This window comes from Tachyglossus aculeatus, chromosome X1 (assembly GCF_015852505.1).
Source record: "Tachyglossus aculeatus isolate mTacAcu1 chromosome X1, mTacAcu1.pri, whole genome shotgun sequence".
NCBI classification, from domain to species: domain Eukaryota; kingdom Metazoa; phylum Chordata; class Mammalia; order Monotremata; family Tachyglossidae; genus Tachyglossus; species Tachyglossus aculeatus.
The window spans coordinates 99006879-99025764 of record NC_052101.1 but is presented as its reverse complement, the minus strand read 5'-3'; the positions used below and the strand labels follow the sequence as shown (position 1 = coordinate 99025764).

The following is an 18886-nucleotide window of genomic DNA, read 5'->3' as shown; positions in this document are numbered from 1 at the left end:
AGAAATAAAAACCTCCATTTGCTTAGCACTCCTCAATGAGTGGAGAAATACTGGCCAAAAGCCAAAGGGAATACTGGCGACATCAAGAAGTATGTCGACTGTGTCCAGAACCCTGGGAGGTATCACAGGGACACAGTACTGTCATGTTTACCTAACACCTTAATGAAATGACAAAATTTAATTAGTTTCTCTTCTGATAGAGTTGCCACTGTTTACAATGAAATCCATTATTTGGCCACTGAGGGCATGTGATCCCTGCCACCTTGGCATTTAGCAATCCCCCTAACAACAGCTTCTTCTACCACTGAACAGAGTTGGGCCAACGTATTTAAGGCTCTAACTGCTAAACAGAAAACAATTTCAGTCTCTAAAGTCAAGTTTTTTGTTGTTCCACAGGAGCAACAATTATCTAGAGTGAGCTGATTGTGTGACACAGGCAATCCATCAGACGTGCTCGTTACTCTGAAAATAGACTTAATTATGAAAACTATAACTCTAAGGTTTTGGAAATGAAAGAGATATATACCAGTTTATGTCCCAGTACATACATTTCAGTCATGGTCCCAGTGCTGGTACACAAAACCAGTGAATTGGGTTCTGGGACTGGATATTTCTATGCCTCCAGAGGACATTCAGTATATAATTGAGCCCAATCTTCAGAGTCTGACTCTGCAGCAACATACTAAAACCACACAACAGTAAAGATGGAGTATAACAATGAAATCCACAGCATCTTGAAACATTTCCCCAGGAGATCGTGCCATGCTAATATTCCAGGTCCTATCCAAATAAATTGTTAATTGTAATCCCCAAATCTCAAATCTGAGACTGTGAACTCATCCTCTGAAATGTAAACTCATCCTATAGACTGTAAGCTTGTCGTGGGCAGGGAATGTGTCTGTTGTATTGTTATAGTACACTCTCCTAAGTGCGTAGTATGGTGCTCTGCATGCAGTAAGTGCTCAATAAATATGCTTGATTGATTGAAATCTAAGCCCCACATCCCTCCTATCCACTTTGCTTTTTAAAAATATATATTTAATAATAATAACAATGAATCCCATTATTATTATTATTATTATTATATTTCCTCCCCCAACATAAAAAAGTGGGCAGTTTTCATATAAAAGATATATGAAGGTGGACAGTTGGGGCTTTGCTCAACACAAACCATGAGTTGAAGTCAGTTATCATCAATATCAGTATTTGGGGATGTCCTCACAGTACACTGCTGGCAGTGGTGGCAGACTTGATGTACTTGATCACCAGTGTCACAATGCTTTGCATGTTTGATGCATGCAATAGCAGGAGAGACAGCAGCAGCTAGTGCTATACCCAAGGTATGACTGAGGAATTTGTGCTGGATGGCTCTCTATAGTCATGGGCCTCATTCGCAGAACCTTAACTGACCACATTCACCTTGTGCTCAGACCCAAAGAACTACATTCCTTATTATTATTACTAATAATAATAATGTTGGTATTTGTTAAGCACTTACTATGTGAAAGCACTGTTCTAAGCACTGGGGGGATACAAGGTGATCAGGTTGTCCCACGTGGGGCTCACAGTCTTAATCCCCATTTTACAGATGAGGTAACTGAGGCACAGAGAAGTTAAGTGACTTGCCCAAGGTCACACAGCAGACAAATGGTGGAGCTGGGATTAGAACTCATGACCTCTGACTCCCAAGCCTGTGCTCCCTTTCCACTGAGCCACACTGCTTCTTTGATTGTAGTATTTGTTACAAGCTTACTATGTGTTCTAAGTGCTGGGGAAAATACAAGATAATCAGGTTGCACAGTCCCCATCCCATGTAGGGCTCACAGTCTAAACAGAAAGGAGGACAGGTTTTGAATGCGCAACCTACAGATCTTCAGGTACTGCGATTTCCTTTACAAGTAGCTCATGTCTTCTGATTTTATTGTGCTTTCTCATGTGCTTGATACAGATCTCTGCATGGATCGATTGATTGATTGCCCATTATAGTCAGGGTAAATTAAGCTTTTGGAGCCTTAATTTCTGTCTCCCCCTCTGTTGTAGTCTCCGGACCGCTTAGTATAGTGCTGGTCACACAGTCAGTGCTCTATAAATACCATGGGTTGATTGATTAGGTCCTTCTCTGCCATATCCAGCAGAATTAGGAAGCAGGCTAGCATACTTGCAAGAATCAAACTTACCTTAAATACTTCTGATTCAGTTATGTACCCACACTGTATTCAGCACATCAATTTACTTTATTCAATTTTATATTGCTGCAGCTACAAGAAGCCAATATACTATGTGAGCCCTTTGTTAACTGCCATAAGGGGCATGTAATAAAGGGTTTTGAAACTCTAGCCATCAAAGGACTATAGGTAACCTAATTCATATTATTCACAGTATTAATTGGGCACTTAGCAGCAATCTATTGCCACTCAAATAAACCATAGCAGGTAACTGTACTGTGAAATTAGCAACCTGTGAGAGGATTTTAGGTTAGCTGGTATACAGTTTAGTAAGTTCATTAAAATATGAAAATGATCACACTTCTGTAAATCATGTTTATCCTTTGAAAGATTATTTCATTCATTCAATTGTATTTATTGAGCGCTTACTGTGCGCAGAGCACTGTACTGTTTGGAAAATACAATTTGACTGTAAAGAGAGACAATCCCTGCCCACCCTGGGCTTGCAGTCTAGAAGGGGGGAGACAGACATCAAAAGAAGTAAACAGGCATCAATATAAATAATCAGGACACCTTTCTCTTACTTCTATGCATTTCCTTGAACCACCTTCAAAGAAAGGTCCAGCCTACTAGCATAGAATGAATGGGACTCAAGTCTCCAACAAATTTGATCACACTCCTGAACCCCAGTACATTCTTAGTTACCTCTAATGCTGTTTTCCTAGTGCCAGAAAGTTTACAACAAAGCTTATCATGTGTCCTATCACACCTACTTCATCACAACATTTTTTATAGGCTGCACCGGTCCATTTTAGAAAAATATCCCTAAGTCTGAAAATTGGATCTGTCCCAACTGAACTAATCAGAGTTCTTGCACTGATAGCTTGCAACTCATGCTTACTAAAAATTCTTGAACTTCCATCTCTGGACTGGAGAATGCTGTGTATATGTCAATTTAGGTGCAGCAACATTTTGACTCTCAGGTATTTAAAAGGAAAGAAAAACCATGGAAACTTGCAATGATGTCCCAGTGTTTCCAGTTTCAAAAGAAATACCATGGTTCTCTCACATGGTCCTCTTGAAGCAGCATGAACTAGTGCAAAGAGAATGGGCCTGGGAGTCAGGAGACATGGGTTCTAATCCTGCTTCGACCACTTGCCTGCTGTATGACTGTAGGCAAGTCATTTAACATCTCTGTGCCTGTTTCCTCATCTATAAAATGGGGATGATATATCTCTTCTCCCTCCCCCTTAGACTGAAAGTCCCATGTGGGACAGGGGCTGGATCCCAGCTGATGATCTTGTATCTATCCCATACCTTAGCACAGTGCTTGGTACATAGTAAGTAGCATTGTGTAGTGGATAGGGCACGGGCTTGGGACTCAGAAGGTCATGAGTTCTAATGCCAACTCTGCCACTTTTCTGCTGTGTGACCTTGGGCAAGTCACTTCACTTCTCTGGGCCTCAGTTACTTCATCTGTCAAATGGGGATTGAACTGTGAGCCCCTCGTGAGACAGGGACTGTTTCCAACCTGACTAACCTGTATCTACCCCAGTGCTTGGAACAGTGTTTGGCACAAAGTAAGTGCTTAACAAATCTTGTCTTATGCCATCGAGTCGTTTCCGACCCATAGTGACACTACGGACACATCTCTCCCAAGAATGCCCCACTGTCCGTCTGCAGTCGTTCTGGCAGTGCCTCCATAGTGTTTTCTTGGTAAAAATACATAAGTAGTTTACTATTGCCTCCTTCTGTGCAGTAAACTCGAGTCTCCGCCCTCAACTCTCTCCCATGCCACTGCTGCCCAGCATGGATGAGTTTTGACTTGTAGCAGGTTGCCTTCCACTTGCCAGCCACTGGCCAAGCTAGGAATGGAATGGGTAGGCCTCTGCTTGACTCTCCCTCCCATAGCCGAGACTGGTAGAGGACTGGAAACTCTCCAGGTGCTATCCTGAGAGGGGGCTTAACAAGTACCGTAATAATGATAGGAAGTGCTTATTATTATTATTATTTTATTATTACTTATACATAAGGATATTTTATGCCAGATGTCCCCAACCCTGCCACATCCCAGACTGTGGCACCACAAGCTATTCTGCCTGAAATGTTAGGTTAAACTCTGTTGGGTACTTGAAGCTTTTCCCATACCATTTTGAAGACCACTCCTTCTCGGTTCTATGCTGCTGCAGCCAAACTACGGAAAACTGGGCATAGGGCTGCTGTAGTAATAATGATGATAATAATAATAATGGCATTTATTAAGCACTTACTATATGCAAAGCACTGTTCTAAGTGCTTGGGAGGTTACAAGGTGGTCAGGTTGTCCTAAGGGGGCTCACAGTCTTAATCCCCATTTCACAGATGAGGTAAAGAAGTTAAGTGACTTGCCTAAAGTCACATAGCTGACAATTGGTGGAGAAGGGAGTAGGGATTATCTTGCATCTACCCCAGCGCTTGGTCCTCTCTGATCTCCCATCCTCGTGTCTCTCCCCACTTCAATCCATACTTCACGCTGCTGCCTGGATTGTCTTTGTCCAGAAACACTCTGGGCATGTTACTTCCCTCCTCAAAAATCTCCAGTGGCTACCAATCAATCTGCACATCAGGCAGAAACTCCTCACCCTCGGCTTCAAGGCTCTCCATCACCTCGCCCCCTCCTACCTCACCTCCCTTCTTTCCTTCTACAGCCCAGCCCGCACCCTCCGCTCCTCTGCCGCTAATCTCCTCACCGTGCCTTGTTCTCTCCTGTCCCGCCTTCGACCCCCGGCCCACGTCTTCCCCCTGGCCTGGAATGCCCTCCCTCTGCACATCCGCCAAGCTAGCTCTCTTCCTCCCTTCAAGGCCCTACTGAGAGCTCACCTCCTCCAGGAGGCCTTCCCAGACTGAACCCCCTCCTTCCTCTCCCCTTCGTCCCCCTCTCCATCTCCCCGTCTTACCTCCTTCCCTTCCCCACAGCACCTGTATATATGTATATATGTTTGTACATATTTATTACTCTATTGATTTTACTTGTACATATCTATGCTATTTATTTTATTTTGTTAATGTGTTTTGTTTTGTTCTCTGTCTCCCCCTTCTAGACTGTGAGCCCACTGTTGGGTAGGGACTGTCTCTATATGTTGCCAACTTGTACTTCCCAAGCGCTTAGTACAGTGCTCTGCACACAGTAAGCGCTCAATAAATATGATTGATTGATTGAACCCATGACCTCTGACTCCAAAGCCCGTGCTCTTTCCACTGAGCCACGCTGCTTCTACTGTACAGCCACAGCCACACTGTAGCTTGAATCAGTAAGGGGAAAATGTGTTTTGGCCATGGTTCCCCCTGAGGACCAGGCAAATCCCCTTCTCCCTTCCTCAAGGCTGCCTTCACATAGATACCCAAGGGCTGGAGACAAAGGTGGGAGAATGATGGGGAACCAGGGAGGGAGTTGTTGATATCTCTTCCACATCTTTATTGTCAATCCAACTGAACAGAAGAGGAATAAGTCAAATCTAAATCACAAGAAATAATGAAACATTACCTCCGACAATGTGATATAATGCTAGCCAGCTCAGGGCGTGGGAGGTGCCGGAGGGGGCAACAGCAGCAGTTAGACAACAGTCAGCATGCAACATGTCTGGCATGCAACAGTCAGACAAGCCTAGCCAATCAGTCAATCAATCGTATTTATTGAGTGCTTACTGTGTGCAGAGCACTGTACTAAGCACTTGGGAAGTACAAGTTGGCAACATATAGAAACGGTCCCTACCCAACAGTGGGCTCACAGTCTAGAAGGGGGAAACAGAGAACAAAACAAAACATACTAACAAAATAAAATAAATAGAATAGATATGTACAAGTAAAATAAATAGAGTAATAAATACGTACAAACATATATACATATATACAGTGCTGTGGGGTAGGGAAGGAGGTAAGGCGGGGGGAAGAAGAGGGGGAGGAGGGGGAGAGGAAGGAGGGGGCTCAGTCTGGGAAGGCCTCCTGGAGGAGGTGAGCTCTCAGTAGGGCCTTGAAGGAAGGAAGAGAGCTAGCTTGGCGGATGTGGGGAGGGAGGGCATTCCAGGCCAGGGGGATGACGTGGGCCGGAGGTCGATGGTGGGACAGGCAAGAACGAGGCACGGTGAGGAGATTAGTGGCAGAGGAGCGGAGGGTGTGGGCTAGGCTGTAGAAGGAGAGAAGGAAGGTAAGGTAGGAGGGGGCGAGGTGATGGAGAGCCTTGAAGCTGAGGGTGAGGAGTTTCTGCCTGATGCGTAGGTTGATTGGTAGCCACTGGAGATTTTTGAGGAGGGGAATAACATGCCCAGAGCGTTTCTGGACACAGACAATCGAGGCAGTGGTGTGAAGTATGGATTGAAGTGGGGAGAGACAAGAGGTTGGGAGATCGGAGAGGAGGCTGATACAGTAGTCCAGATGGGATAGGATGAGAGCTTGAACAAGCAGGGTAGCAGTTTGGATGGAGAGGAAAGGGCGGATCTTGGCAATGTTGAGGAGCTGAGATCGGCAGGTTTTGGTGACGGCTTGGATGTGAGGGGTGAACGAGAGAGTGGAGTCGAGGATGACACCAAGGTTGCGGGCTTGTGAGACGGGAAGGATGGTAGTGACGTCAACAGTGATGGGAAAGTCAGGGAGAGGGCAGGGTTTGGGAGGGAAGACAAGGAGTTCAGTCTTGGACATGTTGAGTTTTAGGTGGCGGGCAGACATCCAGATGGAGATGTCCTGAAGGCAGGAGGAGATGCGAGCCTGGAGGGAGGATGAGAGAGCAGGGGCAGAGATGTAGATTTGGGTGTCATCAGATGTAGAGATGATAGTTGAAGCCGTGGGATCGAATGAGGTCACCAGCCTGACCAGCCTAGCATGCAGCAGACAGATAATCTTAACATTCACCAGTCAGTAATCTATGGTGATACTTTCAGATTCTTCCACAATCTTTTGGAAGACCGTGATACCAAGAGACAGAATCAAAATCTGATCCCGACCCGATTATCTTGCATCTACCCCAGCGCTTGGTCCAGTGATCGGCACATAGTAGACACTAAACAAATTTTATTATTATGATTCTTATTATATGAAACTAGTGCCGACCTTCGCAGATAGCAAATCCAATGGTGCTATCTTGTGTGGGGAGTTGAAGGGTCTGTTGGTCGTTCTTCATTCTTTTCAAACATGCCTATAATCTCATCCTCAATGGTGTCATCTTTGAACATGAACAGATCATATATTCTCTGTTCCTCACCTTCTGATTTTCTCTCACTATATAAATAAAACACAACTTCATTAGTTCAGATGCTAAGCAGAAACTACAAGATTGGTTGAGATTGGCTTATATGCTGTGGGACAAAAAGAGTAGGCAGATGATCAAGTAAACAGTTTTGTTATTTAGTGGGAGGGCGGGAGTCAAGAGGTTTTTTCTGGGATTATGTGTTTTGGGAAGGGAAATTCTGCATTGCAATGAAACTAAGTAACTGACTTAGTTTGCTCTGTCCTGAATTGCATGGAACTTCTGTGTTTTAATCTCAAACTAAACCATTAGAAAGATGCAGTTTTGCACTGAATAATTGAATTCATTGAAGATAGAGAATAGAAGTTTTGCACACTATTCAAATATGCATAAAAAAGGGAAGGGAAATATATTCCATCTGAAATTTCTGGCCATGTAGAAAGTGAATCTGATTCAAAGAGGGCTGAGAAATAAGATTTACAGTAATAACTGCAGCCTGGCACTCAACACCATAAAATGCCAAGATTGGGTGTCAATCAATTTAATGGGCCATGACTGCATGTGAGGAATAATGCTAGGGTTGAACAGCTCTCTGCAGTGATGTCATCGCCAAATATGGATGGAAACAACTTACAAATTTATTGCTAGCAAAAAAAAAACAAAAAAGAAGCAAAAGTTCTCTAATGAAGCAAAGACCATTGCTGGAGCAGGGCTGGAACAATAAGAGCAGGGTTTAGGGATATATATATATATATATATATATATATATATATATATATATGTGTGTGTGTGTGTGTAAGAGTGTGTGTGTGTGTGTGTGTGTGTGTGTGTGTGTAAGTGTGCAGGAGTATGTGAGCTGTGGAAAAAATGATGGTATTTGTTAAGCACTTACTATGTGCCAGGCACTGCACTAAGCACTGGAAATGAGAGCAGTTACCTCACCATCTTCACAGGACTTTGTTGTCTGGCAGCTCACTAAACTTTGCATTCTACCCTCCTGTAACTTGCCACTGCTAGAAGCTGCAAATTGGGAACTAGGAGGCTGCTTCATAAATCCTTATGGGTGAGCCTCTTGACTTTTGGCTGCTGCTTCTAAGATTCTCTGAGGATTGACCACAAGGGAGAGAGCCTCAAAGGAGCCTGTGTAGGAGTGCCCAAATGATCAGGGTCCTCACACTGCAGGTGTCCCTTCTCTCCTTCAGTGCTTGCCCTCCTTTCTCTTTTCCTTTTGCACATCTCTTTCCTTCCTTATTCATTCATTCTTTCAATCGTATTTATTGAGCTCTTACTATGTGCAGAGCACTGTACTAAGCACTTGGAAAGTACAATTCGGTAACGGAGACAGTCCGTACTTATTGAGACAGTCTCTTCCTTCAAATCGCCCAAACAGCTGAATGTTAAGCTCTTGGAGAATGAAGATTTCTCCCGGGAGCTCTGCAGCACAATGCAACAGCCCTGCCAAAACAAGAAAATTAAATCGCAACCCCCAACATCCCAGTTACCTAATCTGTAAAATGGGGATGAGGACTGTGAGCCATGGACTATGCCTAACCTGATTAGCTTGTATCTACTCCAGAGCTTTGTACAGTGCCTGGCACATAGTAAGTGCTTAAAAAATACCATAAAACTATATACAATGAGTAGAAATCTTTCCATGCTGCTATGTTGCAAGCAGCTGTCATTCATTCATTTATTCAATCATATTTATTGAGCACTTACTATGTGCAGAGCACTGCTAAACACTTAAGACATCGGGCAGGGCCAAAAGAGACCACCACATTTCTTTCAATGAAAATGACTCAGATAAATGATCCATTTCCTGAGAAACACTGGCCGTATTAGCCTACTCCAGTGAAGCCGTACACACAGTCAAAAATATCTATCGACAAAAAGAGCAAAAACCTATGATGGAATTCTGTTATCTACATAGCACAATGGCCAATGATAAAGTGATAAACAGGGAAGTAGAGAAATTAGAATCAAGAAGGCCAACACATCCTTTGGAACACAATGTGGTGGGTAATGAGATATCAGGCTCCAGACTGAACTAAAAACCTATGGAACTGAGGTAGTATCCAACCTCCTCTAAGGCTCTGAGACCTGGATCAATCAGTCATATTTTTGAGCACTAGCTCTATGGAGAGCACACAGTTATTTCCCCTTTCTGTTTTCCCACTCCCTCTGATGTTTGCCTTTCTCATAAAGTCCTTCTGTTTGATTTTAAAGCTGTCCAATAGGAGCACAACTTGAGCATTAAAGCAGATAAACACAAGAACACTAGGATTGTTCTTCCACAATTTTCATTGCAGGGTATGTAGATGATCAAAATGGAGGAGTGAAATACTACAGTATGCTTAGTTATGCAAGTTTCTAAATTTACCTTTGTTTCCTTTTACAATGTATTAAAAGCATAATCCACAAAATAGCTTCTGAATAAAGTATCATAATTTTTTTTCTTTACAGTGACTACAGTCATGGGCAGTGACTATGTCTGCCTAGGCCAGTGTGCTTTTTGAAGATAATTTTTAGAAGAAAAGACTATTTTTGCCCCAAATCCTCCAATGCAAATCTCAGGGCCAGCTCCTCCCTAATATAATCTGTGATTGAATTGGTCAGGAACAAAATCACCATTCAGTAGCGCCATGTAGGCCTTGTGCCACTGCTAATCCCATCCTGGGAGTATTAATGTCAGCATGTCTGTCCAATTGTCCAAAAATCCAGATAATTGAGGCAGATGTGGGTTTTTGACTTGACTGATGTGAATGGGTGCTTCAGTTCTCCCCTTCGTTTTATAGCACAGATGTGTCCTTGGTGGATTTCTCCTTCAGTGAATTTACCCATGTAGTTGTGTACCCATATAATCTAGAATGGCTCCAAATATGGCTTAATGATGTATTTTTTAAAACGATGCCAAGCAGGACACAAAACCTCAAACGAATAGTGATGAACCTGACATGCAGAGATGATGCATTGAACATAATCCCAACTGAACAACTGTCTCCAACTCTTAATTTTGAAAGCAGTTGGTTTGATGGTATGGACTTAAATGCTCTATCATCTCATGAATGCCATATTAAGACTCTCTGATACCTATGAATATCTAAGCAGTGGCACACAATGATTTTCTTCATAAGGCATACTGTAAGAACATCTGTAGCTGCTGTAGCATGCCTTTGGCCTAGGACACCTTAGTATTTCTAAACATCAGCGAGCTTTTAAGACTTTACTTAGCACTTTCCACTCCCCCTTTCCACCTCCTCACTAATAATAATAATAATAATAGTAATAATGACATTTGTTAAGCACTTACGATGTGCAAAGCACTGTTCTAAGTGCTGGGGAGGTTACAAGGTGATCAGGTTGTCCCAGGGGGGCTCACAGTTTTAATCCCCATTTTCCAGATGAGGTAACTGAGGCACAGAGAATAATAATAATAATAACATTTATTAAGCACTTACTATGTGCAAAGTACTACTGTAAGCGCAAGGGAGGTTACAAGGTGATCAGGTTGTCCCACGGGGGGCTTACAGTCTTCATCCCCATTTTACAGATCAGGTAACTGAGGCACAGAGAAGTGAAGTGACTTGCCCAAAGTCACACAGCTGACATTTGGTGGAGCCGGAATTTGAACCCATGACCTCTGACTCCAAAGCCCATGCTCCTTCCACTGAGCCACGCTGCTTCTCACTACACACTCTTACCTAAACCTTCACTTAAAACCAACAATCAGTAGTAAAGCGGAGGTGTTTCTTGAAACAACTTGTTTTTCTGTTTCTAGAAATGAATTGACATCCAGAACCCAAAATGGTATCAACAGAGAAATTCATGAACTCACATTTTGCAGTTTTAACCTATTAAATCACTACAAAGGATGAAGCTTGATGTTTCTTTGAAGCGACTTAAAAAGTTGTGTGCCTGGAGATTAATAGGCTCTCTGGTAGAAAATGTGATTGCCAAACGTGCCTTTTGTCAGGGATTCCTTACTTAGAGCTGAAGTTTCCTGGAGACTGTGGAATCCGACGACTTGTCAGAAGACAGGGACTATGTCTGATCCTCATATACTATATCTGCCCCAGTGCTTAGTACAGTGCTCTGCACATAGTAAGCACTTAACATATACCACAGTGTTACGGTGGTGATTATAATTATTGAATCTTGCTGGGCAGGGCTTCCTTGAGGACATTAACAGAGGTCCAAGATTAAGGCCCAGAAAGAAGAGTGTGAGACATGGAAAGAAGAGAGAGGCATTCTCTTCTTCCTCACTCTCATCCATCACTCAACTCACTAGAGAAGCAGCATGGCTCAGTGGAAAAAGCACGGGCTTTGGAGTCAGAGGTCAGGAGTTCAAATCCCGGCTCTGCCAATTGTCAGCTGTGTTCCCTCATCTGTAAAATGGGGATTAAAACTGTGAGCCTCCCGTGGGACAACCTGATCACCTTGTAACCTCCCCAGTGCTTTGCACATAGTAAGCGCTTCATAAATGCCATCATTATTATTATTATTATTATTACTCAATGATATGCTCGTTGTGGGCAGAGAATGTGTCTGTTTACTGTTATACTGTACTCTCCAAAGCGCTTAGTACAGTGATCTGCACATGGTAAGCTCTCAATTTACGATCAAATGAATAAACGATTTGATCTTGGATGGTCTGTTGGTTGCATAAGCAGAATGGAGCAGACAATCGATCCATCAATGGTATTTATTCAGTGCTTACTGTGTGCAGGGCACTGTACTAAGCGCTTGGGAGAGTACAGCACAACAATATAACAGGCACATTCCCTGCCCACAAGGGGATAAGTGCTTAGTACAGTGTTCTGCACACAGTAAATGTGATTGAATGAATTACAGTCTAGACAGTCCCAACTCCCGGCACTCCTGCCAGCTATCTGGCTCTAGCAGTTCCCCAGGGACTTTGGAATTTAGATCCTGCTTCTGCTACTACTGGGAGCTGCTCTCTGGTTGGGGAACTCATTCATTCATTCAATCATATTTAATGAGTGTTTACTGTGTGCAGAGCACTGTACTAAGTGCTTGGGAAGTACAAATTGGCAATGTATAGAGACGGTCCCTACAGAACAATGGTCTCACAGTCTAGAAGGGGGAGACAAACAAAACAAGTAGGTGTCAATACCATCAGAATAAATAGAATCATAGCTATATACACATCATTAATAAAATAAATATAGTAAATATGTACAAATAAAATAGAGTAATAAATATGTACAAATATATACAAGTGCTGTGGGGAGGGTAAGGGGATAGGGCAGAGGGAGGGGGGCATGTAGGGCATGTACTCCATGTAGGGCAGCCCCCAGGAGCCCTGGAAATCCCAGGGAACATCTGGCCAGCACCATCAGCATCTCCAGCCTAGGAGTTCTAGCCGTTCCCCAGCGCATCACTCAGTGGAAAAAGCACGGGCTTTGGAGTCAGAGGTCATGTGTTCTAATCCCAGCTTCGCCACTTGTCAGCTGTGTGATTTTGGGCAAGGCACTTAACTTCTCTTGGCCTCAGTTACCTCATCTGTTGAATGGGGATGAAGACTGTGAGCCCCCTGTGGGACAACCTGATCACCTTGTTACCTCCCCAGTGCTTAGAACAGTGCTTTGCACATAGTAAGCGCTTAATAAATGCCATAAAAAAAGACTATGATTAATCAAGCAATCCATCAACCAATGGTATTTATTGAGTGCTTACTATGTGCAGAGCACTCTACTAAGCACTTGGGAGAGTACACTACAGACCCCGCCCCAGTTTCCCCAGTCTATAGGCAAGCCAGGTACAGAGGAGCAGGTGATCAGCAGCTTTGCAGCAGCAACTTTGGAATCAGAGGTTGTGGGTTCAAGCCCCAGCTCTGCCAATTGTCAGCTGTGTGACTTTGGGCAAGTCACTTAACTTCTGTATGGTTTAGTTACCTCATCTGTAAAATGGGGATTAAGACTGTGAGCCCCCTGTGGGACAACCTGCTCACCTTGTAACCTCCCCAGCGCTTAGAACAGTGCTTTGCACATAGTAAGCCCTTAATAAATGCCATTATTATCAGAGCTGGGTCCCCCTTTTAGATCAGACTGCAGATCGGTCCCATGATGATGCGATGATGGTATTTGTTAAGCGCTTACTCTGTGCCAAGCACTCCTCTAAGCACCTGGGTAGATACAAGGTCATCAGGTTGTCCCATGTGGGGCTCACAGTCTTCATCCCCATTTTCCAACTGCAGTAACTGAGGCACAGAGAAGTTAGGTGACTTGCCCAAAGTCACACAGCCGACGGGTGGCGGAGTTGGGATTAGAACCCACTACCTCTGACTCCATATTAATATAAATATTAAATATACCATTTAAATACCATGTTGCTTCTCATCTGCACATAATAATAATAATGATGGTATTTGTTAAGCACTTACTATGTGTGAAGCACTGTTCTAAGCGCTGGGAGGATACAAGGTGATCAGGTTGTCCCACGTGGGGCTCACAGTCTTAATTCCCATTATACAGATGAGGGAAATGAGGTTCAGAGAAGTTAAGTGGCTTCCCCAGGGTCACACAGCTGACAGGTGGTGGAGTTGGGATTTGAACACATGATCTCTGACTCCCAAGCCCGGGCTCTTTCCACTGAGCCACGCTGCTTCCCGCTGCATGCATTAAGATATTTTAATGCAGCATGACAAGGTATATCGCGTAGTTGCCCTGTGTGGCCTAGGTTCCTGCGTGTGTGCAGACCTCCCATCTGCAACAGCTTCAGTGAAAGGAGACTCTGTTGCCCCCAGCTGGTAAGCCATGCACTTGCAGCTCCTGACTGCGTGCTACTTTTTTTTTATTTGCTCAGTTTCATTACCTGAAAAAAATGAATTCCCTTCAGATAGTGGATTATTAATAAATGCTGATATTAGAGAATCCCAATTATTTATTTCTCTGGTTTTATTGCAGCACTGAAAGTTATAGCTTCGAGATTTACTGACCACTCTAAACAATGGGACCTGAGGCTGGATATACACCAGCAAATTATCTGTTTAATTCAGGTCCAAAAGACACGCTTTTGTTCTAACTCATTTCTCAGCCTGACATCCAAATAACAGACAGTAGTTTATCCATCAGCCATTAATTTCCCAGATAATTTGCTATAGTAGACCCTGCCTTAATTGTCTAGAAATTTGAAGGAATTTTTTTGGGGGGGATAAAATATCTTTAGGTTTGTTTCGATTCTTCACTTTATTCTGAGCATGACCTGACCTTCATATTCATTTTTTCCAGAAGTCTTTCTCCCTTGCTGGTCTGAAATCCCAAAGAAAACATGTATATGACTATTCCTTTACTTTGCTTTTTCTGCCTTCTATATCTTAAAGTTGTGCATCACAACCCTTGAAAAGAGCTAAGTATATACAAGCTACAGAACTGTAAGACATAAAATTTTAACTTGGTTTCTTGAGAACAATGTTAAGGGAAAGCAGCAGCATTCATTGCTGGCAGGGGACACTGAAAATTAGTCCTTGAAGACCTGGTTATGGTTTTGCTATCTGCCTCTGTAGTTAGCCTACTCAGGTGGTGATCTTCTCCAATATGACCTTAATTTTCATTTGGTGTCCCAAACCTCCTGCTGTTTAGAAACATATTGAGGCAGAATTTATCACACTCCCTGAATAAATGAGATATGCAATTTTGCCATACCAGGCTAATGCTTGCCATTATTTTAAATCCAAATCTGTGCTGTTTTAATAAGAATGTTTTAGGATGTTATCACTTCATTACCCCTTCCCATCCTCATGGTACTTTTATTTGGATCTATCTCCATTTTCAATCTTACCGGTAATAACTCTATCTACTCTTTAATGTAAAAATAGCATTCATGTCAAGGTATAAAGTCCAAAATTCACAGCTGTCATCTTGGTTCCTTTTTCTTCTCAAATGTGTTTGCTTATGTGGGCTGCAGTCGATTTTCAAAGTATCACGGTGTGGCCAGAACTGTCAGATTCAATATCAAAGTTCTTGATTGTACCTGTTAGTGTCATACGGTCCATGTCAGCAAAAGATATACTTTCAATTCAGTGTCTGTTGTCAAATTCTCTCTCCCTTTTTTTTTCATCACGGTAGGACTAGATTATATTTCACCCATTGCTCTTTGTTTTGTCGTGTGGACAATTTTCTGTAGGAAAAAAAGACACTAATTTCAGCAAGACACCTGCCCTACCTACTTCTACTGCTGTAAGCTCACTTAAACGGGGAGCATGTCTACCAAATCTGTTAGATTGTACTTCCCCAAGCACTTAGTACAATGCTCTGCACACAATAAGCACTCAATAAATATGATTGACTGATTGTCGAGTATGCCATTCAACAATTGGCCATATATAATGTTAGGGGCTTTTTATGTGTTGTTAAAACTAGTGGAAAGTGCATTTAAACTTAGGGGAGTATGTCATGCTCTAGAAATAGACAAATACACTCATCTCTAATGCTGATACTGTAATCTTAAGCAAGCTCATTATGAGAGAAATCAGCATTTACGAACTATTATTTCTATGAGAAACAAAGGAATATTTCCAACAACCTCCAGTAAATTCCTCATTGCACCCTGAATATATTTATTTTAACTACCACCTCGATGCAGCTGCCTCCCCAATCTATCTCATTAGCCCCAGCCTCACTCCTTGTCTGCAATCTAGTATCTTCTCCTGCCTCGAGTTCATCTCTATATCTATGTTCTGCTGGCACCTCTAGCTCAACATGTCCAAAACTGGGCTCCTCATCTTCTTTCCCAAATCCTCTTCTCTTCTTTATTTTTTTTTTTAATGGTATCTGTTAAGTGCTTACTATGTGCCTTTTCTGATTAATCTCTCAACTCCCCAGCCTATATCCTTGTCATTATCCTTGTCATCTAGCCTGCAATTTCACATCTCCTCTTGCCTCCAAATAATATTTACATGCCCTTGCATCAATCAATCAGTGGCATTTATGGAGCACTAACCATATGCAGAGCAATGTACTAAGTGCTTGGGAGACTGCAGCAGCATTGGTAGACATATTCCCTGCCCACAGAATCACCTTTAGCATTGAGGTACTCCCTCCCTCCCTCCCCACACCCCCACTGCCCCAGGAGCATTTATGTCCCTTTCTTTTAACCTCTGTTACTTCCCCACTTGCCTTGTCTTATGCTGTCATTCATTCAATGGTATTTATTGAGCACTTACTGTGTGCAGAGCACTGTACTAAGCACTTGGGAAGTACAAGTTGGCAACATATAGAGACGGTCCCTACCCAACAACAGGCTCACAGTCTAGAAGGGGGAGACAGAGAACAAAACAAATTAACAAAATAAAATAAATAGAATAAATATGTACAAATAAAATAGAGTAATAAATATGTACAAACATATATACATATATACAGGAGCAGTTATTTTTCCATATGTATAGGAGGCCGGATGCTCTTCTGGGAACCTTCAAACTTTTCGATCTGCATTTGGGTAGGGACCGTCTCTATATGTTGCCAATTTGTACTTCCCAAGCGCTTAGTACAGTGCTCTGCTGTCGAGTCGTTTCCGACCCATAGAGACACCTCAGACACATCTCTCCCAGAACACCCTGCTCTCCATCTGCAATCATTCTGGTAGTATATCCATAGAGTTCTCTTGGTAAATATACGGAAGTGGTTTACCATTGCCTCCTTTGCACAGTAAACTCGAGTCTCCACCCTCGACTCTCTCCCAAGCTGCTGCTGCCCAGCACAGGAGAGTTTTGAGTGGTAGCAGATTGACTTCCACTGGCTAGCCACTGCCCAAAGTGGGAATGGAATGGGTGTGCCTCTGCTTGACTCCCCTTCCTGTAGTTGAGACTGGTAGAGTGTTGGAACTCTCCAGATGCGACCCTGAGAGGGGACTTCCCCACTACTTCAAATTGATTTTAGTGTCTGCCTCCGTGCCTTGATTATAAGATCCTTGAGGACACAGAGATCATGTTTACAAATGATATTGTATTCTCCCAAGCACTTAGTATGATACTTTGCACAGAATAAGCTCTCAATAAATACAATTGATGGTTTAATTCATATGGGCATTGAGTTAATGCACTGATCTGATGCCATAATGCCAAGTTTAGGCATGACTTCTGCTCAAGTTCAGAACTGAATGGTAAAGCAAAACACCTTCCTATACATGACCCAAACTTTAAATGTTCACCTTTCACCCACATATACCAATATTGCTTCCTGGGCAATGATAATAATTATGGTAGTTGTTATGTGCTAACGATGTGTCAAGCACTGTTGTAAGTGCTGGGGATGATACAAGATAATGAAGTCAGACACAGTCCCTGTCCCACCCAGGGTTCGCAATCTGAGTAGGCAGAGGGAACAAGTATCCATTCATTCATTCATTCATTCATTCAATCTTATTTATTGAGCACGTACTATGTGCAGAGCACTGTAATAATAATGATGGTATTAAGCGCTTACTATGTGCCAGACATTGTTCTAAGCCCTGGAGTAGATACAAAGTAATCAGATTGTCCCATGTGGGGCTCACAGGCTTCATCACCATTTTACAGATGAGGGAACTGGGGCACAGAGAAGTTAAGTGTCTTGCCCAAGGTCACACAGCTGACAAGTGACGGAGCCGGGATTAGAACCCACGACCTCTGACTCCTAAATCCGTGGTCTTTCCACTGAGCCATGCTGCTTCTCTAACTAAACGTTTGGAAAGTACCACACAGCAATAATGAGAAACAATGCCTGCCCGCAACGAGCTTACAGTCCTTTCACAGATGAGGTAACTGAGGCACAGAGAAGTGCCTCAGATCACATAGCAGGCATGTGTTACCAGCAGGCAAGGCTGTGTGACCTTGCCCAAGGTCACAGAGCAGGTATGTGGCAGAGCCAGGATTAGAACCCGGGGCCTCTGACTCCCAGGTCTGTGCTCTTTCCACTAGCCCATACGGCAGTCCTTCTCTAAGCAGCCAAAGTGCACAATGGCCACAGTACCACAAGTCTCTCTCTATTTTTTACCCTTACATTCCTTTGATTTATTTTTTCTAAACCATTCAATCAATCAATCATATTTCAGAGCATTGTACTAAGAGCATGGGAGAGTACAATATAACAGAGTTGGTAGACATGTTCCCCTCCCACAGTGAGCTTACATTCACGTGTGAATCCTCCTCATATTTGTGAATTTGGTATATCGACAATAAATAAATGACATTCATTGAGCACTTACAGTATGCAATGTTTGTCACTAAGCCCTGGGAAGAATGTTTGAGCAATGATTTAGATACCAGTCTTTGCCCCAACCCCACAGGCAATGGGCTCCAAGATTAACCATTCAAAATAAAGTCTCTAATCATATTTGAAAAGTCTATCATTCTGGTACAAAAGCCAGAAATGTAGACTGGCTTTTGTGAGAGCCATCATTCTGATGAGATGGAAACCAACAAGAATTTGGAGAGTTTGAGATGGTGGGGAAAAGAAAAGAAAACAGCAGGATATGCTCCCCCTCAAAAAAACCCAACAGATTT

General features: G+C 42.9%; 1 protein-coding gene and 1 non-coding gene across 4 annotated transcripts in view; one reads left to right on the top strand and one right to left on the bottom strand.

Annotated features, from left to right (window-relative positions):
- GRM7 (glutamate metabotropic receptor 7) overlaps positions 1–18886 on the top strand; it is an 808167-nt gene that overhangs the window by 666766 nt on the left and 122515 nt on the right. The window lies entirely within an intron of this gene.
- Positions 3989–4126, bottom strand: LOC119920406. The gene has a single exon (XR_005448154.1). It is a non-coding gene; the product is annotated as a small nucleolar RNA SNORA7 (small nucleolar RNA).